We start from the raw sequence: 12903 nt of genomic DNA, 5'->3' as shown, positions 1-12903 counted from the left end.
AATGAGTTAGTTATTGCAAGGTTACTTTCCCTCAGGGGACAGCAGGGGTCTACGAGGCAGATTACCTAACTAGGGTTGATCATGCGATTCCTGAATGACTACTTTAAGGTCTCATTTCTGGGACAGCGAAAATTGTAAGTTTTGGTATGGTGACCTGGGGCCTAGCATAAGAAACTCCATTTTGGGCCTGTTGTCTTGTTTTTAACACATGAAAGGGTCCCTAATATTTCAGAGGCAGGGTTCTGGAGCCCTCATAGTCAGCTGCAGACAACCAAGAAATTCTCCAAATAGTTAAGTAGAGGGCCAGTTAGGGGTCAAGACTTAAAAATTCTTATATACAGTACTTTTTACACAAGGGTGGGGGGGATCAGCAATAAACATTTTAGCCAATCTACAAATCTTGAATACCACTCACCAATGGTAATTGTGAGCCCCTTTCTAACATCCATTACGTCTATCAACATACTACTATTAATCATTTCACCAGTGAAAACTGATTCTGACACGTAGTTTGCTAACTGGCAAAACATTTGTTGTTTCTCAGAGGTTAAAATAGTCAATGCACTTAAAATGACCTCTCCCGGAGTGAGACTTTCCTGATATAATTCTAGCCTAGCACCCTGGGTGAGTGGATGCCAGATTAGAATGGTAGCTGCCATGGGTTGTCACTTCAAATAATATACAGAAATATCACAGTCTATGCTGAAGTGTTTTAAGGTAAATGCCAGACACAGTACTGCAAGGCAATGAAGATAGTCTCTGGCCCCTGCAAGCACACAACAATGATGGGATTATTAAATCAGGTGCAAAAATGCTAGGCAACTCCACCTTCTGAATTTTGCATCTCCTACATGTTGGGGCAAGAAGACTGGATGGTACAGGACCTCCAGGCAGAATACTGAAAGAGTCAGTGCTGAACCCAAGGTTCCAGGGGCCAGAAAGGTTACCCTCCCCACCCCCACCCTTTCCAGGTCTCACTGCACCTCAGGAATCCAATAAAAAGGCCTCCTTTGGTATTCTGAGAGCTCTCCATTCAGGGTGGTTTTATCAGAGAAATTAAACCAGAAAGTATTTAGCTCAGATAACAGGATTAATTAACATTCTTCTCATTCTGCAAACAACCAGTCTGGGAGGAGTGCCACCTGCTTCTTCCTGAGGTAGGTCTGGCCAGTCCTGCAGCTGCTCAAGGCTGGCCTGGGATTTCCTGAAGTTGGTTCTACTGAATGCTAGGCTTCCCTAGGAATGGTGTGTTATAATAAAACTCCCTTTCATTTTCATGGGACATTTTCTTTCCATCCTATCTGCCCATTGTCTTTTAGCTTTGTATTTCCAGGTTGGTGTTGATAGATGGAAACTGGCCTACATAGCTATTGCAATAATAAGCATAGGAGCTGACATTTACAGAGCCTGTCCTGTGGACCAGAGGAGGTTAAGCACTTGACATTCACCAACTCTAGACAGAGTGAGCCTTCACCTGGGGTCTCAGCTCTCACCACCACCCCCCTCCCCACCTTGAATCTGTTCCATCCTCCAAGAGAGCTGCCTCCTACAAGTCACGAGCAATGGCTCTTCCACTGAAGGCCTCATGCAGAGGTGGGCATCGAGTCTTGGAGTCACTGTGTATACTGCATAGTGGTAACTTAAAAATTTTCCATTAGTTGTCTCCTCCCATCACTACCCCTAAATTTCTTTCTTCTTCCAGTTGTCCCTTCATTTCTCTGTTTTCTCTTCCGTAAGCTCAGCCTCTGTAATTCTCCTGATTTCCCAGAGCCATTAAGCAGTAGCTCTCACCCTGCAAAGCCCACCAGGCATCTCAACTTATAAAGCCAGGTTAGTCCCTGGAGCGCAACTACTTAGTCTCAAGTGCGTCCCTTGTGGGAGGGGGTTCTTAGCCCATTCCAGCCACTGCATTATTCGATATAAGACTCAGGACATTCTTCAGAGGGAAGAGCTTGAGACTGTTCGCATCCCCATTTTGCACAGCAAGAAACAGGCTCAGAGGTGAACTCGCTTATGGTCACTTGGTCAGATTCAGAATTGGAAGTTCCAGAGCTGTGAGTGGTGAATTTGTAACCATGTATCCGTGAGGCCTAGAGGTTTCACTTCAATCCTGTGTTCCTCACCCTCCAAAGCGCCCTGATCTGGAATCGTATGATTATCCCAACTGTGCCACAGGCCTGTCCATCTTTGCATCCACAGCACCTGGTAATGGAAGTGCTCAATGAACAGCTTCAGAGACACTTGTCTCGGTGCGTGTTGGGACCGCTGTCACCCACCTGAACCAGCCCTATTCCCTCTGCTTCTGCCTCAGAGCCTATGAAAAAGGCTCATGTCCTGAGGCTCACAGGCAGATAACTTGCCCCAATGGATCACTCTCCGTGTTGCAGGCTTTGTTTATCTCACTGTGGACTCACGTCACAGCCCAAGGGGCTCAGGCTGGCTGAACGACCACCTTGGACCCCAGTGTGAAGGCCAAGATGCTTACTCAGCCTGGCATCATATTTCATCCCCACCCACCTCCCTGGGAGAAAATTGGGGTTGAGGTGAATGACATTTGTTTATGGGCTAACGTTTCAAGTGGAGTTGGATGGAAACTTAATAGAACTAATTCTCTCCATTCCAAAAGGGAAGCGAAAGGGAGATAAAGGAAAACTCTCCACCACAGTTAACTCTGAGATGACCCCAAAGATACTGCCCGGGTTCCTTTCACTGCCCTGATTTTCCCGGATGCAGGTTCAGCTCTGTTCAGAGCCATAAGGAAAAGCAGCTGTAGGAAATCAGCTCTGTGTTTTTGTGTTGTCAATAGTCAGCCTCAGGTACCACAAGGGACAAGGCCAGGTCCTGTCCCTGCTCTCCCCTTCCTTTAGAGCAGGGACACAAATTCCAATGCTACATTGAGAAGTAGCTGGGTAGTGCTTAAAAGCAAAAACTGCGGAGCCAGAGTGCCTGGGTGTGAGACCCAGCCCTTCCATGATTATCAGTGTGGACCTTAATTCCCTCATCTGTAAAGTGGGACAGTAACAGTACCTCTTCCAAAGGAGACAGCAGTGATGAAAGGTAAAGCACTTAGAATGGTGCCGACACATAGTGCTATATATGTGCACTTTGTATCATTATTATTATTTGCTGCTGGCTAGTAAGAAAAATGAAGTGGCTGTAGGTGTCTGGGTAATAGGGAGAAGGGCACTGTGTCAGCCCAGATGCACATGCTCTATCTGAACTTGGTTGGCAGCCCGAGCCCATGGGCATACACACCCAATGGATCCAAAAATCTTCCAGGTTTTCCTAAGAAGCCAAAAATCCAGGCATCGTCTAATTTGTACATGCTGACAACAAATTAAAATAAAAAACATTATTAAACATTGAGCAAAACAACACAAAAGTCAGTGGTCCTGATCGAGCTGGGAGCTTCCAGACTGCAGCCTCTGCTCAGTTACTCCCGCCTGTCACCACAGGATGGATGAGATCAAAGCTATGCAGCTGCCACGAAATATAGAGGTGGCTGAATTGTTTGTATTGTATCCAAAATAGGACTTGACAATCAAAAAGGAAGAGAGGGGACACAGGGTGGGCAGCTGAGATTCCAATGGGGAGCAGTAGGTTGGCAGTGCCCAGCCTGGGGGAGCACTCCTCAGGGAAAGGGCATCCCAGCTTAGGAAAGCTTCCTGTTGGGGCAGGGTGCAGGCAAAATCTGAATTGTGGATGGCTAATTTAAATGATGCGACTAAATCTTCAAATTATGACAGCACCTTTACTTTCCAGTAACCTTCTTAACATAGTTTAACTAAGAGCTAAGGAATCGAGCTGTCTGGATTACATCCTGGCTCCACCCCTTACCAGCTGTGTGACTTTGAATATATAACTTAACCTCTCTGTGCCTTATTTTTTATTTGTAAAAATTAATAGTGCCTATCTCCTAGCTGTCATAAAAAAAGGAATAAAGAGAGACATGTGAAAGGCTAGCATAGTGCCTAGCACATAGTAATTACTCAATAAATTTTATTATGAATATAAGTAATAATCATTTAAATAAATGTCAGCTGTTATTGCTCAACAAAGCAACAGAAATTTGTAAAGCACTTCACATGTGGAAGTTTCAAAACCAGATTCCATGGGAAATTTTAAGATGTTGAGGCGAGGCCTCGTGTCTTATTCACTGCTGAATCCCTAACACGGAGCACAGAGCCAAATATGAGGTAGGAGGCCCAGGAATGTTCATTGAGTAAAGGGCTCCTGTCCTCAGAGAATCTAGAATGAGGGGTGGTGGGTGGAGGACAAGACCTAAATATGTAAAAAAAGTTAACAGCCAAAAACTTACGCTGTTCAAGTCATCAAAAGAAGAGCCATCCGAGGCAGAAGAGCGTGGCTCTGTGAACAGATCACATCCATGGTCATGGCTGGAAGAGTTCAGCTTTAGAAGAAATCATCTCAGATTCCCGCAGTCAAGGGCAAGTCTCATGGAAACAGAGGTGTGGCTTGGATGTGAAGCAAAAAGGCATTCCAAGAGGGCTGAGTAAATAAAGAGAGGGTGACAAAATACTAGGTGTGTTTCAGGGACAGTGAGCAAAGGAACTCAAAGAAGACAGAGTGTTCAGAACAGCTAGCAGGTGAAGAAAATCTGGAAAGCTCGGTTGATACTTGATTGCAAAAGGTCTTCATTGCCAGGCTAGGGTAGAGATGACTAGATGTCTCCCCTTCTTTTTTAACAAAACATTTCACTTATTTGCCCAGAATGGACTATGCTTCTCAGCCACATTGGTAGTTGGGTGCAGCCATGTGATTAAATTCTGACTGAGGTAAGACCAGTGGGACTTAAGAGAAAGTCTTATGTGCAAATTCAAGATTATATATATAGATATAGATATAGATATAGATATTATATATATATACACACATATATATATACACACACTAGAGTAGTCAGGGGACTATAATAATGATATATTTCCATTATTTATATACATATTTATATATTTTAAAATATTGTACTAAGTGCTAAGGATACAGGGGTGGACAAAACCATTAAGGATGGAGTTACCTATCTAATGAGTGAGAAAGACCATAAGTAAAGGAGGAAATGAGATCATTTTTGCAGTGATAATTGTTATGTGGCCTAGAAATTGTGGTATGTAGTGTTAAGTGCCAGTGACACGCAAGAGGTTTTATGTGGGAAGTAGATGACCATATTTAGTTGTTCGCAACAGCGATATATTGACAGCTTATCTTAGAGAAATACTTGCTTTGCTATTGATGATAATGACATTTATTCATTCAACAAATATTCTCTGAACACCTACGAGGTACTATATTAGGCTCTGAGGGAATACAGCAGAAAAATTCCTGACCTGCTGGAGCTGGCATGAAACATTTTCTTTTATAATAAGTGTAGTTTAGTTTGCCTTTCTAAGTAAATTTAAGTTTAAAGAACAGAATCCATCTTATTCAGTAAACAATACCTGGTTGGTTGGCTGATATGGCCAAAATGGTGAAAGGGGTACAAAATGAGCCGTGTCTGGGATGCCCTGGGCCAGAGGCAGCTCCTTTCACACCCACAGAGAGGTGTTTCCAGACGGGTACACTCACCGAGAACCACTCAGTCACATCCACAGCCCCCACTACCTGTTTTGCTCTATTTATGTCTTGGACCTTGTTTTGGGATGTATGCAAGATTAAATCAGAGTATTTTCACCGAGATTATAAGAAAACCCACTAATTGGATTAACTGTGGCAAAGCTTTGTAAAACAAGGATACTTTGAATAAGAAAATATTTATAAAGAAAAGTGGCTTTCACTTTTGTTTATTATATAGTTGGCTAACCACAAGTTGCACTTTGGAGAACCTGTTTTTCTGAATCTATTAATATCCTGTAGTTACCCTGTCGAAACTCCCACTTAAGTAGACCATGCTGTGTCTGCGTCTAAACCAATGCCGTGTACTTAGGAGTAATACCTCCCTCAAGCAGATCAACAGAGCCTCGCCTCCCAAGTTAAATGAAGAAATACACATATTACAGCATGTTGCTGTCCTCCCCTGAGGCTTCTACACACCACATCGGTTCCTATACTAAATAATTCAACTTTGCCCCATAGGGAAATAGGAGTTAATGAACTGTACAGTAACTTTTACTTCCACAAACTTTACTCATTTCATATCACACCTCTCCCACACACCCTGCTATCCAAGCAGACAATATTTAGAGAAAGATCTCCACTCAAAGTGTACGTGGTGACTGAAACGAAAATTTAGATGGCAAATGATCAAATGATCAAATGAGATAGTACTGAGTCTTGCAAAACCAACACCTTAACACAGATAATTAGTGAGCGAGTTGTTTTGCAGTCAGGGCTCAGTGGAAGTCAGGGCACCCCCACTTCAACCAGTAGTAGTAGATAAAGCACATGTATTCATTTCTTCGTTCACTCACCCAGTAAAGGTGTATTTAGCTGTTTCTTCTTTGTTAGGGGATGAGTTAGACACTGGAATACAAAGGTGATCAAAAAGGAGCTTACAGTCTAGTATGTGAGAAATATAGTGATCAAAATGTCACACAAATACAAAATTCCAGACTGTGAGGAGTGTTCTATAGGGAAAGTAAGTGTAAAACAAACAAAGGATCTGACCTAAGCTGAGGAGTCAGGATGAAGTGAGAGCGGAAGGATAATAAGTGGTTAACCAAGCACAGAGGAACGGAAAAGTGTTCCAAGCAGAAGGAAACAGAGTAAAACCCAGCAGGTGGACTAGAATTGCTAAACGCTGGAGTTCCAAAATAGAACAGAGTAAGGCACAAAAGACGGCAAGGGCCAGATCGTGCAGAATTTTGGAGGCCATGGCAAGGAGCTCGTTTGAACTTCATTCTGAGAATAATGGGAAGCCGCTGAAGACCTTTAAGTCAGCTAATTGTCCCTCAATGTCTATTTTCTCCTTTGTCTATGGACATGGATCATCTGGGATAATGACTACATTTCCCAGCATCCTTTGCAACTAGGTAAGTCCATGTGACTAAATTATGGCCAATGGGCATGCAAGCAGAATTGTCAAATGGAAGGGCCTTTTAAGATCCTCTTTTAAGAAGCAAACACATGTTCTTTGCCCTTTTCTTTGTCCCTTCCAACATTCTGCAGCCTGGAAACCAGATGCTGCCATCTTGGAGTACGAGGAAGAAGCCATGCATGATGGAGTGAGGAGAAAAAAGGGTCCTGGGTTCCTGACATTGTGGAGAGTTTTACCAACCTTGGACTGCTTCTTCAACTTTTTAATTAATTGAGGTATAGTTTATATAGTATTTATATACAAGAAAAAAAACGCTGCATTCATTTGAAGTATACTATTTGCTGTGTTCCAACAGCTGCATATATTCATGTAACTAGCAAACACAACTAAGATTCAGAACGTTTCTGTCATCCCCAAAAGATTTCCATGCCCCTTTGCAATTCACCCCTCCCTCTACTCCCAGCATGAGACAAGCACTGATCTGCTTTCTGTCACTATAGATTAGTTTTCATTTTCTAGAACTTCATGTAGGTAAATGGAATTATACTGTATATATTTACTTACTAGTGCCTTTCATTCAGCGTCAGTAGTTAGATATTCATCCATGTTTTTGTACCAATAGTTCTTTCCTTCTTATTGCTGAGCAGTATTCTATTGTGTGGATGTATCACACCTTGTTTAATCCATTCACCAGTTAGTAGAAATTTGGATTGACTGGCGCTATCGTGAACAAAGCTACTATTGTGAGCATTTATATCCAAATCTTTGTGTAGACATAGGATTCATTTCTCTGGGTAAATACCTAAGAGTGGAATGGCTGGGTCATATGGTAATAGTCTGTTTAACAACATGAGAAACAGCCAATTTTTCAAAGTGAGTGTAGCATTTTTACTCCCATGAGCAGTGAATGAGAGTGCAGTTGCTCCACGTCCTTGTCAATACTTGGCATTATTAGTGTTTGAAATTTTAGATATTGTAATGAGTGTTCTGTGGACTACCCAGAATTTTACATGAGAAAAAAAATTACCTTCTCAGTTGTGTTTAAGCCATGTTATTTTTGGATTCTGTTACTTCCAACCAAAGCAATCTTATCCAATACAGAGAGCAAGAATGTAAGGAGAAAGACCAGTTAGAAGACTCCTGTGGTTTAGATAAGTGGTGGTGGATCAAAGTAAGGAAGGGCTATGGAAATGGAGATAAATGGGTGGATTGGTGAGATATTTAGGAGATAATGGATTTAGAATTCATAATGGATTAAATGTGGAGGATTAAGAAAATCATCCAGATTACACAGCAGAAGAGCTGGTTCTCAGACTCAAGCTCATTTAAAGCCACACGATAGTCCCAATCACTGTTCTCTTTGTCCCCTAGATGTCAAACTCACATGGAAGAGAACCAGCAATTTCTCCAGCTTCAGCTATGGCAAATCTGTCAGCTTCTCCATTAGGCCTGGAAATCCTTACTCAGTCCAGCAGCACTATCTTAACGTTAGACGATGTTATCAGAAGACTGTACCCAAGCATACCTGCCATACTCCTTTCCATGAGTCTCTAGACAGTGTGGACCACTCAGAAAGTTCATCACATTGGTGATATCCAACCTCTGTGGGCACAGTTTCTTTCAGGAATGAATTGTTGACCTCATCTGGGCAAATAAGGTTTGACACGACATTTGTTACAGGATTATGGGAGAGAAACTTTCTTGCTTTTTTGAGAGAGCCACTGGGAGAGACCTTTTCTCTTTCTCTAGGATGTGGAAGAGGAAGCAGGAAGCCCCCCTGGATCAGTTGGCAACCATCGATGGCCATGACTTGAAATACTTTCACCATAAAATGGTCCCCACAGAAAGCAGAGTGTAGAAAGAGGAAAACAATCTTTGGTGACATTGTTAAGTGCTGTATTAAGCTTTAGATAACTTTGTAATTATACAGGCCAATAAATGCCCTTTCTTACATAAATCTGTTACTTTAACTAGAAGGACTCTACTACAATGGTTACAAAACCAAATATATTTTTTTAAATAGGTATGTATTACTTTTACAATTTTAGAGAAATATCTAAAAGCAACCAACAGCATCAAAACTCAAAAAATTACTTTTGAAAAATTTCGTAATAAGAACAGTGAAATACAGGAGAAACTTTCTATCAGGAACCTATTTGTAAAAACCAAATAAAATCATTACAAGCAATTATAATAAACAATTAGACCTCACAGATTATCTACTATGTGCCAGGCTCTATCCTAAGCATATTATATGCAGTATCTCATTTAATCCACACAACAGTGCCATGGAAAGTGTTCTAGAAATATCTCCATTTTACTGATAAGGAAACAAAGAGTCCAAGAGGTTAAATAATCTGCTCAATGGTACAGTAAGAAAAAGGCTAAACAAGGATCGCGTCCTGCTAATCTAACCCCAAAACCCTCACTGAACCAATATGCACACACTGCCCTTCTAAGCATGTGGCATACGTAATTCTAATCCTCACACCACTTTCCAGGGTAAGGCCAATAACAGACGAGGAAATTCATACTCACCAAAATTAAGTAACACGAGGGAGTTCTCACAGCTAGTGATTATGCAAAAAGATGAACCACTGGGCACAGAGGATTAAATCTTGGAGATGAACAGGCAAGATAATTGATACATGGAAACAACCTTCGAAACTTGGCACTCAAAGGGGTCTTAAAAATTCCTAGGTCATCACCTTCTTTTTGTACTTAAAAGGGCTAAGGCCCAGAGAAGTTTCCTATCTTGCCCAGGGCAACGCAGCATGTTAGTGGCAGAGGTACCACTAGGATGCAGGCTGCTATTGAAGAGAGCTTTTAGCTAACACACAAAATTGTCTTTGATGAGCTTCATGTATAAAGTGCCTGCTGAATATACTTGATTTGGGAACTTTTCGCTGTGTTCATGGAGGAGATCCAGCCCCCAGTGCTGTGTCTTCTGATGATAGCTCCCTAATTTTCCCTATAGAGACAACCCTTTTCCCTTGCATGTGCCCTTGGAAAGACTAGTAAATCATCCTCCCCTGGACATGTGAGCTAGAACAATGGGACTCTCTGTCTTGGGAATCTGAATTTGAGCTACCCTTTGTTCTTGATAATAAATCTGTTTTTCCTGAAGGAATTCAGAATCAATTTCTATTGTCCACAACCCAAGAACCTGGGTCAGTTAAAGCTTTTTCAGTTACCAATGTTAGAAAACCCAAACTAAATATGCTTAAGCAATAAAGGGAATTTAGTGCCTTCGATGAGGGATCTGCAAACTCTAGCTCTTGAGTCAAATCCTGCCCACCACCTGCCTGTGTAAATAGTTTTGTTAGAACACAGCTGTGCCCATCGGTTTATGTGTCATCTATGGCTTTGTATCTTTGCAATAGCAAAGATGAGTAGCTGTGACAAACAATATGACCTAAAAAGCCTAAAACCTTTACTATCTGGCCCGTTACAGTTTGTCGATTCCTGACTTAAATAAAAGTCAGGTGCAGCTTGATCCAGGGGCTCAAATGACATTTCCAAACCCAGGCCTCCCACCTCTCGGCTTCTGTGTGCTTTCCTCCATGTGTTAGATTGATTCAGGAGTGGCTCTTCCCTGTGGTGGCAGCCCAAGCAGAGACCATAGCTTCATCTTCTCCACAGGCAAATAAAATCTTGGCTCCAACACTCATTGGCCCAAATCAGCCTTTCGCTGTGGTCAGAGGGACGGAACTTACTGATTGGTTTCCATCAATCAAGACTTAACCCCTGGAGCTGAAAAGGGGGCTAAACTCGGATTCTGGGAGGAAAGTCCTCCCAGATTTGCTACATTTGCTGAATTATCTAGTGTAAATGCTCCTACCATGGCTAATTGCAAGCCATCAACATGTTACTGAACACAGTTGCACACCATTATATAGTAAATATTTCCACCATCGATAAAACTGACATAAATATTCTCAAGGATATACATAATAACAAAAAGTAGCAAACTAATTAAGAAATGATGAACTTAGAGCATTTATTACTTTTTCTCTTAGCGTGTTATTGAATTGTGCATTTATATAATTTAATTTTTAATAATGACCATGTTTCACAACTGGCTTATACTTAATGGCTGTCACTCACCAGCTCCGGCACAGCACTGGGTTAAACTTGCCCAAACCAGTATGGGGACTTCTTTTACCAGAATAAAAATAAATAGACTTTAGATGGTAAGCAGGCAAAACAAACAAACGAAACCCCACACAAATATCCACTATGGAACACTAACTGATAAACCAGGTAAGATGGGAAAAAGCTGTGATTTAAAGGGAATAAAATATTTATACCTGTGGGTGAATCCACCAGTGGTGCTAAACAGGAGTCTGGACCTGAGAGGTAGAGATCTGTGTGCTTATACAGGCTGCCATTATGACCATGAAGCATCGGTTTATGCTGACTTCAGGTGGACCCCCAAAATAGGAAAGGTAACCTATTACCTCATACTGAGAGATGATCCAGGATAGCTCCACAGAAAGAAATCAAGCCACTTAGGAGAGCCAGACTCCAAGCAAATTTAAAAGCACAATCCCATGGAAATGCAGATAGTATTAAAAATCTGTTCCTATGGAACTTAATTCATTGATAGCACAATGGTCTCTGGGAGCATTATTAATCAGAACATTAATAAGTGTCTTAGATCTATGTAGAGTTTGAGCTCTCAAAGGACGGTCTTATGCACCATCTGATTTTGGCCCCGTGCTCACTTGGGAGTAGACACGATCTCTACTTTACAAATGAGAAAATAGAAATGTGAAACCTTTATAGCTGGTAATTGATTGAACTGTGCCTGTAATTCTAGTCTTTTGATTCCAAACTCTTTCTACTCTAGAAACTATGCTCCCACAAATAACATGCTTTTGTCTTGGGATGTGTCCACACACCCACCGATCAAAGCTAAAGAATCAAGTCACCACAAGAAAAGACACCAACATAAATAAAGGCTTCTATTTAGATATTTGTTTTCGCAGGTGAATGAGTCCATTAACATATTTTGCATTAATTAGATATATTAGTGCACAAACTGGTGGAGGTAAATTTGGCTCCGTGATTTGACTTACAAATGGGTAGATTTCAACACTCTTAGCTATGGATAATATAGTGCGGTTCAGAGTTCAGGTTCTAGAGACAGCCTGCCTGGATTTGAAGCCCAGCTCTACCATTGTTAGCTGGGGAATGTTGGGCAAGTTGCTTAACCTCTCTGTGGCTTAGTTTCCTCATCTGTAAAATGAGGATAATAATGGTGCTTAACTCATACAGTTGTTTGAAGATTAAATGAAATTATATAAGACAAATGCTCAGAACGGTGCCTGGCACGTCACAAGTGCTTAATAGATATCAGGGGTTAGTACTTGAATCATACTCAGCACTGTGGTCTTGGTCACTATTATTTATGGCCCAGCCAAAAGTTTACTTTGCACAAATATTACCTTCAAAAGCCAAACTTTAAATGGAAATGCTACATTTGGGATTTGTTTACTCCTGCTGCGGTCTTTAGCAGCACAACCACCACACATTCATATCCACATATATGGTTTTATATTGGCCAAAGCCTTCCTGAAAACATTCTCTCAGTTACTCCTCCAATAACAAGAGGGCTGGAATCATTTTCACACCAGACAGATAAGGAACTTGAGACGCAGAAAGGTTGGCGCGGGAGCCACAATCCGGTCAGGCCTTCTGACCCAGCAGGTAGTTAGTTACCTCAGGAAGCTGCACTTTGTTAGCCTTTTGACTCCCAAATCACAAGGCTGTCCTTTGTTCATGAAAGCTTCCCTGAGGCTCCAAGTCCCCTTGCCAGATATCATGGAGTTGTCTGATGTTTCTCTGGAATCAGCACCCTTCCTTTAGTTGGGCAATGCACTCCTCTCCCACGCTCCGCCCTACAGATT

The 12903-nt window shown here is 41.7% G+C and overlaps 1 protein-coding gene across 7 annotated transcripts in view; it reads right to left on the bottom strand.

Moving 5' to 3' along the window:
• Positions 1 to 12903, bottom strand: part of PRR5L (proline rich 5 like) — a 127665-nt gene that overhangs the window by 95115 nt on the left and 19647 nt on the right. For 2 of the 7 annotated variants that reach the window (XM_019738574.2, XM_074336219.1), the window contains one exon: positions 8517 to 8635. The exons of 4 other annotated variants lie outside the window; for them this stretch is intronic. The gene's annotated coding sequence lies outside the window, so the exon portion shown is untranslated. Of the gene's footprint in view, positions 1 to 4318; positions 4510 to 8516; positions 8636 to 12903 lie in introns of all 7 variants that reach the window. One more of the 7 variants, XM_074336218.1, reaches the window with a different exon arrangement.

This window comes from Rhinolophus sinicus, linkage group LG06 (genome assembly GCF_036562045.2).
Source record: "Rhinolophus sinicus isolate RSC01 linkage group LG06, ASM3656204v1, whole genome shotgun sequence".
Taxonomy (NCBI): Eukaryota; Metazoa; Chordata; class Mammalia; order Chiroptera; family Rhinolophidae; genus Rhinolophus; species Rhinolophus sinicus.
Note: the sequence above shows the minus strand (reverse complement) of the source record. Positions and strands in the feature narration are given on the sequence as shown.